Raw genomic sequence first — 10,418 nt, 5'->3', positions numbered from 1 at the left:
TGCAGGGTGGCTCTGCAGCTGAGTCTATCCCCTGAAGGGGCTGACAGTTCAAAGCTGTTTACCAACAGCTCTTTCTGCAGCTGAGGCGGCAAGTCCTTCACTGAAAGGAACCTGGGCACCACATTACAGTGCCCATTACATGGAAGAATGAATGTCCCCATGAATTTCTCTTGTAAAAGATACTCTTAATAGTCTCTACATAATCTTTTTGATTGGAAGCATTTTAATTATGAGATAAGAGATGTCATATTTAAAACTTCCATAAACAAAAGATGCTTTATTTCATAAAGGAAATAACCACACACGAATTTAGAGATCTGGCTTCAAGATAACCAGTATATTCACATGTTGACCTTGCTGGAGGCAGGGTTCTTCTCTATGTATGAACACTCTGTGAAATTTTGAATGCTAAATGCTTTCTTACACTGATGGATGCTGACCTGAGCTTTCAAACACTATTAGATCAGCATGATAAAGCAGACTTGAAGCAAACTCTAAAGAGCAGCTCACTGTTATTTTGTCACTGATCACCTCTTACTGCTACCACTCTGGGGAATTTAAGCTGGGACTTTAAAACAAAATTATTTCAAATGTCATGTCCTTGATGCCATAAAAATGTATCATGTTTTACTTGCCTTAAAATATTTTCAGCCAGTCATTTCACACTTCTGCCTAGAGAGCTCAGGTTCTACCGTACCTTGGATAGGGATGTTATTGGTTGATAATTCCACTGCTTAAGCTCTCAGCAAATTACTTACTTTGTTCATTAAGCTCTTAATGTGAAATCTGATTCTTCCCCGGTTTTTGTCCCTGTATTTGGCCACGAACTATCCAGCTCCTTCAGTTTGGTTTGTGATTGATTCCATTCCTCAGCCAACCTATTTCTGCTTCACCTCTTTTTCTTGAGACAGGAGTCGGACAGGACAGAGCGACTTCACTATCACTACCACAATCTTTTTCTTTATAGATAGAGAATGAAGTTCTTAGCCCCACCCTTTTAATCACATAATTATCTCTGGCTAAATTTTTTCTGTGGCACTTAGTCTCTTCTCTCTTATCATTGCTAAGATTTTTAATTTTTCATAAATCCCTTCTGCTTTAAATTCACTCAACTTTCTATGACATAAATTTTGTGTGCTCATTTTCTTTGTAGTGGCAGACTTTCTGATGCTCTGGTTTAAACTTGTCTGCAAATACTGTGAACTTTTTACCAATAGACAGGACCTGTGACCTCAGAACTCAAGTGCCCAAGAAATATATCTGAGTCTTAACTGTTAAAACATGTTTTTATATCTCACCACCATTTCTTAAAAAATCTATTTTGCTTAGCTCCTAGGTTCATCTTTGCTTTCTTCAGTGGTTCATAGGTTTTGGGCTGACAGGTTTATTATTTACTCACAAGACAAACAATGTTTTGTTAACATAAATAGTCTTTCTGAAAGCAAGAAAAATTAGTTGGTCTGGTCACATTCAGAGGGTTTTATTTTAAATTCACTAGTATTTTGTGGAAGAGGTATATAAACCATAATATTAATTAAAATACAATTATGATAAGAGTATAGTGCTATTATTTTTTTTCTTTTTTAACATGTAATAGTTTTTCTAAAGTAACTTATTGTACCCAAGATTTTCAGGCATTCTCTAATCTGTTTTTGACTAGTAAGTATAACATAGAACATAGTTTTATGAAATGAATTCAGCAAAGTCAGAGGATACAAGACTGACATGCAAAAATCAGTTGTATTTATATATATATGTATCAATGAACATTCCAAAAAGGAAATTAAGAAAACAATTCCATTTATAATAGCATAAAAAAAAAGATTGAAATATTTAGGAATACATTTCACCAAGGAGGTACAAGACTGGTCTATTAAAAACTATAAAATGTTGTTAAAAATATTAAAGATGACTTAAGTAAATGGAAAGACATTGCATGTTCATGGGTTAGAAGATATGATATTGTTAAAATGGAATTATTCCCCAAAGCAACATATAGATTAGGCAATCTCTATCAAAATTTAAATGACTTTTTTTAAACAAAAAAGATTCTAAAATTCATATGGAATTGCATGAGAGTGCAAATACTCAAACCCATCTTGGAAAAGAAGAACAAAGTTGAAACACTCACACTTCGTAATCCCAAAACTTACTAAAACCTACAATCATCCAAAAAAAGTATGGTGCGCCCAATAAGGAGCACCTTAATATATAAGGCAAATGCTAATGGCCATAAAAGGGGAAATCAGCACTAAAACAATAATAAGAGGGGGTTTTAACACCCCATTTTCACCAATGGACAGACCACCCAGGAACAAAATAAATAAGGAAACACAAACTTTAAATGACACAATAAACCAGCTAGACTTAATCAATACTGGGACATCCCACCTGAAAGCCTCAGAATACACTTCCTTCTCAAGTGCACATGGAACATTCTCCAGGATCACATCTTTGTCACAAATCAAGCATCAGTAAGTTTAAGAAAGTTGAAACTATAATGAGCATCTTTTCCAATCACACTGTGAGATGAGAAATCAATTACAGGAAAAACTATAAAAAACACAAACACTTGGAGGCTAAACAGTATGCTACTAAATAACCAAGAGATTACTGAGGAAATCAGAGGGAATAAAAAATACATAGAAGCCATGGCAATGGAAACACAATGACCCAAAACCTATGAGATGTGATAAAAACAGTTCTAAGAGGGAAGTTTATAGCAATTCCATCTCACCTCAAGAAACGAAACTTTCAAATAAACTATCTACCCTTACAAATAAAGCAACTAGAGAAAGAGGGACAGCAACAATATCAAAAAAGAAACATAATTAGTAGAAGGGAAAACATCATAAAGATCAAAGGAGAAGTAAATAGAAATAAAAACAGCAAAGATCAATAAAACTAAAAGTTGATTATTTAAGATAAAACTGATAAAATTTTACCCAGACTCATTAAGAAAAAGAGAGGATTCAAACCAATAAAATTAGAAATGAAAAAGGAGAAATTACAGCTGACACCACAGAAATACAAAGTATCATAAGAGAATACTGCAAGTAACTATATGCCAATAAAATGCACAACCTATAAGAAATAGACAAATACTTAGAAAGGTACAACTTTATACAACTAGTATTTCTAGTCTTAAGACTAGACCAGGAAGACATAGAAAATACATATAGACCAATCACAAGTAATAACATTTAAACTGTAATTTAAAATCTTCCAACAAACAAAAGTCCAGGACCAGATGACTTCATAGGCAAAATCTATCAAATATTTTAAGAAGAGCTAACACCTATACATCTCTTCCAAAACAGTGTAGAAGAAAGAACACTCCCAAACTAGTTCTATGAGGCCACCATCACCCTGGTAACAAAACCAGACAAAGATATCACAAAAAAGAAAATTACAGACCAGTATCACTGATGAGCATAGACACAAAAATTCTCAATAAAATATTAGAAAACAGAATTCAAACACATATTAAAAAGATCATATGCCATGATCAAGTGGGATTTATTCCAGGGATGCAAGGATTCTTCAATAAATGCAAATCAATCAGTATGATACACATTAATAAATTAAAGAATAAAAATCATATGATCATCTCTATTTCATTCTTTTACATGCAGCTATCCAGTTTTCCCAGTACCACTTATTAAAGAGACTGTCTTTTCTCCATTGTATATTCTCGCCTCCTTTGTCATTGATTAGGTGACCAAAAGTGTACGGGTTTATCTGTAGACTTTCTATCCTGTACTATTGATCTATATTTCTTAGAATGGAGATATTCACAGAACTAGACAAACTTTTTAAAATAATTTGCATGGAACACAAAAGACCCCAAATTACCCAAGTAATACCGAGAAAGAAAAATGGAGCTGGAGGAATCAGGATCCCTAACTTCAGACTATTCCACAAAACTACAGCCATCAAAAGAGTGTATTACTGAAACAAAAACAGAAATATGTACAGATCAAAGGAACAGGGTAGAAAGCCCAGAAATAAACCCATGTACCTGTGGTCAATCAATCTATGAAAAAATGGTAAGAATACACAATGGAGAAAAGTTTATTTAATTAGTGGTACTGGGAAAACTGGGTCAGTTCAGTTCTAAAGGAGATCAGCCCTGGGTGTTCTTTGGAAGGAATGATGCTAAAGCTGAAACTCCAGTACTTTGGCCACCTCATGTGAAGAGTTGACTCATTGGAAAACTGGATAGCTGCATGTAAAAGAATGAATTAAATACTAACTACATCCACTATATACAAAAATAAACTCAAAATTAATTAAAGACCAAATGTCAAACCAAACACAACAAAACTCATAGAGGAAAACAAGAGTAACACTTTTTGACATAAACCACAGCAAGATCTTTGACCACCTTCTAGAGGAATGAAAATAAAAATAAAAACAAACAAATGGGACCTAATTTAACTTGTAAGCTTATGAACAGCAAAGGAAACCATAAATAAGACAAAAAGACAACCCTTAGAATGGGAGAAAATATTGGCAAATGAAGCAGGTAACAAGGGATTAATCTCTAAAATATACAAACAGCTCATGCAACTTAATATCAAAACAACGTATGACCCAATCAAAAAAAAGGAGGAATACCTAAATAGACATTTCTCCAAAGAACACATACAGATGGCTAAGAGGCACATGAAATGATGCTCAACATCACTAGTTATTAGAGAAATGTAAATAAAACTTACAATAAGATATCATCTCACACTTGTTAGAATCAGTTCAGTTCAGTTGCTCAGTTGAGTCTGACTCTTTGCAAACCCATGAACGGCAGCCCGCCAGGCCTCCCTGTCCATCACCAATTCCTGGAGTCCACCCAAACTCATGTCCATTGTGTCAGTGATGCCATCCAACCATCTCATCCTCTGTTGTCCCCTTCTCCTCCGGACCTCAGTCTTTCCCAGCATCAGGGTCTTTTCAAATGAGTCAGCTCTCCGCATCAGGTGGCCAAAGTATTGGAGTTTCAGCTCCAAAATCAGTCCCTCCAATGAACACCCAGGACTGATCTGCTTTAGGATGGACTGGTTGGATCTCCTTGGAGTCCAAAGGACTCTCAAGAGTCTTCTCCAACACCACAGTTCAAAACAGAATAACCATCATCAAAAAATCTATGAGCAGGAAATGCTGGAAAGGTTGTGGAGAAAAGAAAATCCTCTTGCACTGTTGGCAGGAATGTAAATTGATACAGTCACTATGGGGAACGGTATGGAGGTTCTTTAAAAAACTAAAAATAGAACTACCATATGACCCAGCAATTCCACTCCTGGGCATATACCTGGAGCAAACCAAAAATTCAAAAAGATACATGCAACTCAGTGTTCATTGTAGCATTATTTACAATAACTAGGACATAGAATGGAAGCTACCTAAATGTCCATTGACGGATGAATGGATAAAAAAGTTGGGGTGCATATATACAATGGATTATTACTTAGCCATAAAAGGGACAGAATCTGGTCATTTATAGCGAAGTGGATGGACCTCGAGTCTGTCATACAAAGTGAAGTAATTCAGAAAGAGAAAAACAAATATTGTATATTAGATTAATGGAATATAATTGAGAATAAATCAATATATCTATGATCAATTTATTTTGACAAAGATGCCAGAACAGTTCAGTGGGAAAGAATAGTGTCTTTAATAAATGGTGCTAGGACAGGTGAATAAATACATGCTAAAGATTAAATTAGACCCTTCCCTCATACCATATACAAAAATTACAACAAAATGGAGCAAAAAACTAAGTACCAGAGCTAAACTATAGCACAGGGAACTATTATATATTCAGAGAACTATATTCCTGTGATAAACCAGAATGGAAAAGAATACACACACACACACACACACACACACACACACATAACTAGTTACTTTGTTATACAGGAGAGATTGGCAGCAACATTGTAAATCAACTACAGTTAAGGAAAAAAAAAAACAAACTCCTAGGACAAAACAGAAGTAAATCTTCATAACCATGGATGTGCAATATTTTTTTAGATATGATACCAAAAACACAGGCAACAAAGTTTAAATATGTATTGGACTTCATAAAAATTAAACATTTGTACAAATGATGCTTTCAAAAAAGTGAAAAGGCAACCCACATGATGGGAGAAAATATTTGTAAATTTTATATATATATATATATATATAGAGAGAGAGAGAGAGAGAGAGAGAGAGAGAGAGAGAGAGGATGTAGTATCCACAATATATAAACAACCTTACTACTCAACAACAAAAGACAACTCAGTTAAAGATTTTGTAAAGTACTTAGAGATTTCTCCAAAGAAGATTCATAAATGGTCAAGAAGCACATGGAAGATACCGAATATCATTTTTCATTTGAGAGATGCAAATCAAAACAATAAGATACCACCTAATATCCAGTAAGATGACTATAAAAATAACAATAAAATAGTCAATAATATTGCAAAAACATGGAGAAACTGGAATACCCATATACTGCTGTTGAATATGTAAAACAGTGCTGTAACTGGAAAACAGTGTGGCTTTGCAGTCCTCTATAGCATTGCCATGTGACCCAGCTATCCCATTCCTAGGTAAATACTCGAAAGAATTAAAAACAGATGTTCAAATAAAAACTTATACATGGATATTCATATCAGTACTATTCAGAATAGTCAAAAAGATATAAGCAAACTAGATGTTGATCAACTTATAAATGAATAAGCAAAGTGTGGTATATCTACACGATAGAATATTATCTAGCCATAAAAAGGAATGAAGCACTGATATAATATATAACATGTATATCCTTAGAAACATTATGCTAAGTGAAAAGTTAGACCATATTCAGTATGATTCTGTTTATCTGAAATATTCAAGAATAGACAAACTGGTAGTAGTCTTCCAGGGTTTGTGGGTAGGGAGGAATGGGTAGTGACTCATGAACGGATATGGAGTTTCCTTTTGTGGTAATGAAATTGTTCTGGAATGAGAAAGTGGTGATGGTTTCATAACACTGTGAATAGTATATTTATTTACATATTTACTTATATTTATTTATTGCACATATTCATTAGTAAAATGTCACTGAACTGTATAAAGTAGTTCAAATGGTCAATTTTATGCTGTGAATTTTAACAATAAAAGAATCAAAAAATTCCCCACCATATGGATTGTGTACATTCATTTTAAGTTTTATTTCTCATTAAAGTATAAACTTTTTGCCAAATATTTGTAATGGAATTTTATCTTAAAATTCAGATGAAAGAGCATCTGAGAACTTTCCCTTATTTATTCCATGTGAGAGCATATAATGCTAATTTATTTGCTTGGTCTGCTGGAAAGTTATTAAACTCAGGAGATACTATGATCTAACCATCAAACAAGAAATTCTATGATTATGTTAAAGAGTGTGGTTTGGATCATACAATTGGGTCTAATTATGTGTTCATTTCTTGAATTGTAAAATCACTGAAATAAATATTGGTATGCTCTGTGTTATACATCTGTGGCAGCTGTTTCCACACTTGTCACCCCCAATTTGTAATTTCTATCTATAAGTCTTTATGCCAGAAGAGCTCTAGACCTGAGTGACATCTAAATAGATCATCACACTGATTCTTAACTTTTCTGCCTTATTGTGGTAAAAATTGATCAAACTCAGAAGGGTCATCTTTACCCAGAGCTTGCTTTCAAAGAGCAATCATGTTCTCTAAAAACAGGCAGCACGGCCATTGATTTTAGATTCAGTGGGACATCAGGGCAATGCTGGATCTCTGATTGGCAGCAGCCAAATGGGTGACAACATTTCAAACTTTATAAAATAAAGGCAAAAAATAAAATTAAATTAAATTAAAAAAAATAAAATAAAGGCAAGAAACCTTAAACTACATCAAATCACTTCTGCACTGACTGCTTGCATTTTAGGATTCAGTTTGAAGCAGACATGAAATGTCCAATATTCAACTTCAGAAATTTGAAAATCAGCCAGCTGCCCTGACCTTGAATCCCAGTGTCCAACATTCCAGTTGAGACTAAAATGCGGACTTACCCTTGAGGGTTCCTTCTGATACCTCATTTTGAAATTTTTAGGTAGGCTGGTAGGATCCCAGAACATTTATATCACAAAGCCCAACACTGTTTTATAGGAAATAACTTGACAAATGCTAAGTGTACATGCCACAGAGCTGGTGAAACATACTTGTTCAAATAAATGCCAAGTTGAGGCTTGACCTCACTCAGTTCAGTTCAGTTCAGTCGCTCAGTCGTGTCCGACTCTTTGCGACCCCATGAATCGCAGCACGCCAGGCCTCCCTGTCCATCACCAACTCCCGGAGTTCACTCAAACTCACGTCCATCGAGTCAGTGATGCCATCCAGCCATCTCATCCTCTTTCATTCCCTTTCCCTCCTGCCCCCAATCCTTCCCAGCATCAGAGTCTTTTCCAATGAGTCAACTCTTTGCATGAGGTGGCCAACGTATTGGAGTTTCAGCTTTAGCATCAGTCCTTCCAAAGAACACCCAGGACTGATCTCCTTTAGAATGGATTTGGGAGAGGGTATCAGAGGGCAGACACACTGAAACCATAATCACATAAAATCACATGGACCACAGCCTTGTCTAACTCAATAAAACTAAGCCTGCCATGTGGGGCCACACAAGACAGGTGGGTCATGGTGGAGAGGTCTGACAGAATGTGGTCCACTGGAGAAGGGAATGGCAAACCACTTCAGTTTTCTTGCCATGAGAAAGCCATGAACAGTATGAAAAGGCAAAATGATAGGATACTGAAAGAGAAACTCCCCAGGTCGGTAGGTGCCCAATATGCTACTGGAGATCAGTGGAGAAATAACTCCAGAAAGAATGAAGGGATGGAGCCAAAGCAAAAACAATACCCAGTTGTGGGTGTGACTGGTGATAGAAGCAAGGTCCGATGCTGTAAAGAGCAATATTGCATAGGAACCTGTAATGTTAGGTCCATGAATCAAGGCAAATTGGAAATGGTCAAACAGGAGATGGCAAGAGTGAACGTCAACATTCTAGGAATCAGCGAACTAAAATGGAGTGGAATGGGTGAATTTAGTTCAGATGACCATTATATCTACTACTGTGGGCAGGAATCCCTTAGAAGAAATGGAGTAGCCATCATGGTCAACAAAAGAGTCCAAAATGCAGTACTTGGATGCAATCTCAAAAATGACAAAATGATCTCTGTTTGTTTTGAAGTCAAACCATTCAATATCACAGTAATCCAAGTCTATGCCCCAACCAGTAACACTGAAAAAGCTGAAGTTGAATGGTTCTATGACCTTACTATTAAGTGACAAAGTGGAAACAGTGATTTTTTTTAAAATTAATATGAACTTCTAAATTATAGTAAGAAGTTGAATACTTGTTCTTTGTACTTTTTTTCTGAAGCTTTGTCTCTCTCGGCCCCCTTGTCATGTTACCACTGATACTTTTAATTGGATTCACCTGTCAAAATAGTGGCACACTGTGCCCACGAATCTGAGAAAACTCTGGAAGATATTGAAGGACGGGGAGGCTGGTGTGCTGCAGCTTGCTCCTGGGGTCTCAAAGAATTTGCCATTCCTTAGCGACTGCCTTAGTGGGCTTCCCTGGTGGCTCAGATGGTAAAGCGTCTGTCTGTAATGCAGGAGACCCGGGTTCGATCCCTGGGTTGGGAAGATCGCCTGGAGAAGGAAATGGCAGCCCACTCCAGTATTCTTGCCTGGAAAATCCCATGGGCGGCGCCTTGTAGGTTACTGTCCATGGGGTCGCAAATGGGCGGCGCCTGGTAGGATACTGTCCATGGGGTCGCAAATGGGCGGCGCCTGGTAGGTTACTGTCCATGGGGTTGCAAAGAGTGGACACGACTGAGCGAAGGGAAGAAGAGCGACTGAACAACAGTAAGTGTCCTTAGTTCCCTGGACGCTGTTTTGGGAAGTTGACTTTAAGTTACAGTGTGTTTCGTTTAGATTCTAACACACTGCATAATTTGTGCTTAACTTTCTCTGTACCTTTTGCTTCTTTGACAGATGGCTGCTGCCAAGAAGCAGCTTGGGTGGGGAGTAGAGTTTCAAGAAATGTAAGCGTTGCAGGTATAGTTAATATCCCTTAGGTTTGTGTTTGCCCTCTACATGATAAACAAAGACCCAAGCCACAGCGCCTGCCTTCTGGGACAGTCCTTACCAACGATGGCTTTGTCTCTTGCCTGAGTCCCAGTTCCCCGCTCTGTAAATCAGACATAATTTGTTTGTCATCCCCTTTATTTCACCAGGGGATTTTAAGAATTGAGAAACCACGTAGCACTTGACAATATAAAATGTTATTTTAATGGTTAAAATGATGAATGACCTTGTCCAGTCAATGAGTCATTTACTCCCAGGGAGTAAGTTTGGCATCTGGGATGTAAATTA

General features: G+C 36.5%; 1 non-coding gene across 1 annotated transcript; it reads left to right on the top strand.

Moving 5' to 3' along the window:
• Positions 1 to 9,614: 9,614 nt before the first annotated feature.
• TRNAY-GUA (transfer RNA tyrosine (anticodon GUA)) lies at positions 9,615 to 9,686 on the top strand. The gene has a single exon. It is a non-coding gene; the product is annotated as a tRNA-Tyr (tRNA).
• Positions 9,687 to 10,418: the final 732 nt, after the last annotated feature.

The sequence above is a fragment of the Bubalus kerabau genome, chromosome 7 (assembly GCF_029407905.1).
Source record: "Bubalus kerabau isolate K-KA32 ecotype Philippines breed swamp buffalo chromosome 7, PCC_UOA_SB_1v2, whole genome shotgun sequence".
In the NCBI taxonomy this organism is placed as follows: Eukaryota; Metazoa; Chordata; class Mammalia; order Artiodactyla; family Bovidae; genus Bubalus; species Bubalus kerabau.
Note: the sequence above shows the minus strand (reverse complement) of the source record. Positions and strands in the feature narration are given on the sequence as shown.